The sequence below is a fragment of the Lathyrus oleraceus genome, chromosome 2 (genome assembly GCF_024323335.1).
Source record: "Lathyrus oleraceus cultivar Zhongwan6 chromosome 2, CAAS_Psat_ZW6_1.0, whole genome shotgun sequence".
NCBI classification, from domain to species: domain Eukaryota; kingdom Viridiplantae; phylum Streptophyta; class Magnoliopsida; order Fabales; family Fabaceae; genus Lathyrus; species Lathyrus oleraceus.
The window spans coordinates 105244352-105247739 of NC_066580.1; positions in this window are offsets into that span (position 1 = coordinate 105244352).

Sequence of the window (3388 nt, forward strand, 5' to 3'; positions counted from 1 at the left end):
TCAGGTGATGTTAGCTCTTAACCCTGACATTGAGAGTCAGGGTGAAGCAGATGAAAGGTGAGTGAAGATTAGACTTCACAGCTCTTATCCCTGGCCAGGGAGAGCTTCAGACAAAGGAGCGTGGGTTCAGAAAGTGGGAACCCTTCTACGCTCATGACTCTGACACAACTGTACAAGCGTACAAGATCTTGGGTTAATGTCCCAATGCATCAACACAGTGATGTGAGCAGAGGGACGACTCAACAGAATAGTGGGAGATAGATTGCATATCTCTTTGATCCACCAATTGCCTTAATCAAGGTCTTTACCTGCTTGGGGACAAAAATAAACAATCACAATCATTGCCTCTTAAGGAGGGCTTCAGACGGGTGCCTGGCCAAGTAACAGGCCAGGTCTTCCAGACTACATGGAGTTAGTAAGCACTACCTCAATTGGTTAACCAACCAAGCAGCAGCAAGCAAGTTCAAAAAGAACTAGAGCAACTAAAGTACCTGAAATCAATCTAGCACAATTAGTATTCAGCTCAAACAGTCAAACAGCAAAGTTAACAGTTAATATGTACAGACAATGCCATGTGCAAAGCACAATCAACTCAATTGAGCCAAGCATCCTACAAAACACACAAGTTAGTTTACAACAAGCAACCAAACTCAATTTAATCAACTTGCATTTTCCTTCCTAAAGCCTTTGCATTTCTTCCTGAAACACAATTCAAAAGTGAGAAACAAGACCACTAGGCCAAGCCTAGGGTCCAAAGGAGATGAAAAAATCAAAACAGCAAGTGAAAATTATCCAAAATCACAATCAAACAAATTAGAAACCAAACCAATTGGTCCCATGCTCATATCATTCACCATTATCATTTTATGAAAGAAAAGGCATCAAACATGCAATTTGCAACCTCAAAGGACCAAACAGAATGATCATCATCAAAAGCATACCAAAACATTTCAATAAATTCCTCAAAAATTCAAGTCTAAACATAACATATCCAACGAATAGCATATCAAATTTCAGCTCATTTGGATCAAGGGAAGTAGGGAAGTGAAAATCAAAAAGTTCAGACAAGTTCAAACAAGCCAACACAAGGCATCAAAACAAGCACCAACTTCCATCAAGCATAAAACAGTGACAACATATGAGAAATGAATGGGATCAAAAGCACAATGACCTATAATATGTCTAGAATCACTCCACCAAATTTCACATTCATCCAATTAAGCATGAGAATTTCACAAATCAAATGGTAACATGTGTCACAAAACACCAACAAATGACCAAACAGGGGAGAAAATTCCAATCAATTAGGAAATGCCATCAATAAATCCAGACAAATTCACATGTCACCCCAACATACCAATTCTCAATCATGCAAAAATTTAGCTCAATTCAATGTCCCTAAGCACATCAAATAAAATCATGAAATTCACAATGCTTGGTGTGACACAAATTGTCACACCTCTAATCAAAAATTCATATCTCCTTAACCAGGTATCCAAAAATTACAAACTACACATCAAAATCACCATCAAAGAGTCCAGAATAAGCACAAAAAATTTCATGAATTTCTTTGGAAGCATCATCATTTCATGAGTGATATGGCATGGCATGTACAAAATGAACACATTCAATCAAACCCTAGGCATTTTTATTTTTCACATGTGCACAAAAATCATAAAAATCACCATAAAAAACTACACATCATAAGGAGAATCATGCAAAAAATCTCACAAAATTTGGACAAGAAATGAATTAGTTATGAATTTCCTAAAATCATGGATCAAAATGAAATAAAGAAATGAAAAGGAAAAAGAAATAAAACAAATTAAATCCAGAAATGGCACAATTGTAATATTGAAGTCACGGAGCCAAAACGCTGCGTTTAAATAAACGAGCTGGCGCCACGCTATTGGCCTTTGGAAGCGGTAAACACCAATTTGAATGCCAGGCCAGGAAAAATGGATCTAACGCGTTCATCATCAAGTTCTTCATCAAGAACACAAGCAGATTTCCAGAAAATGCGCATGAACATTTTTCAGCCAAATGCAACAAATCATATATCAACAGAACCGTCTAATCATGCACATCACGAATATACAATTATTTTGACCTAACTCTAACTGTGCTAAGCAAATCGAACAAGAGAACAAATGCACATCAAACTTCCATTCGAGATTTCTCTCTCAATACTCAATCAAATTGAAAACTACAAACATCATGATGATCTACATTGAGAGATCTACAAAAGCCATATCATAGTTCATGCAATTAAAGAATTCGAGAATTTACCTCTTGGAGATGGCAGAGGTTGATTTGGCACTTTCAAGGTCTGAATTGTAAAAACAGATGAAGATGCTTGGTGTAGAAGTTGAATGCAACCAGTAGTTTAGCTCAAAACAGCTCCAGTTTGAAGAATCATGAAATTGCCATTGATGACCTTGAATGCAACAGTCCAAATTCAGCAAGCTTTGGCCACGAGTTTGTTGAAACAGTTATGCACAATCACTTGTAGAGTGTAGATCCAAGAAGAATGATCAAGATTGATGAAGATTTCTTGGAGAAATGATGAAAAATGTATGAAGAAAGTTTGGAGAATTTGGAAGTTTTTGGAGGGAAAAGTTGTTAGAACCTTGAAGAATGTGAAGTGATTATGATTTTCTGTTATGCTTAAGCCTTTATACCAATGCCTAATCCATCTCTTAATCACAATTAGCAAAATTGGCTTGGATTAGTGTAATGCATTTTCAAGTGAAAGTCCAAAAAGTCCTTTTCCAAATTATGCCAATGTAACAGTAAATGACAGTTCCCACAAGTCATATTTGCCATTTGGAATGTGTTAGAATTGGTCTTGAGTGCATAGGCCTTGTATTTCTCAAAATCACCATTTCATGCTAAAAATGCAAAGTGATCACTTGAAAAATGACTTTTTGCCATGAGTATTTTTGATGAAATTTGATCATGCACCATGAAAGTATATGTGAAATGGGGTTTGCTCAAAGAAAGATCATCCATTTTGGCCATTCCATGTGAAAGTTATGCCACTTTGAATTTAGGCATTTTTTGAAAATGATTGGACCATATCTTGCCAACCATTCATGAGAATTTCAAGTTCTTGGACTTTTTGGAAAGGTGAGAGCAAGATCTACAACTTTCATGTTGAACAAAATTTCATTTGAAGCATTTTTGGACATGTAATTTTGTGGTGAAAAACTTTCCAATTTTGGAAACTTTCATTACAAGTCACTTTCCATTTTTGGAAAGTTTTCTCCTGACTTTATTTTCTTCATTCTTGATGTTTGAAATGCCAAATGAAGCTTGTTTCAACATGAATGAAGTATATCCAACCCTCTCCCACCTCCAAATCCATCAGTTCAAGCACAGTTGACCA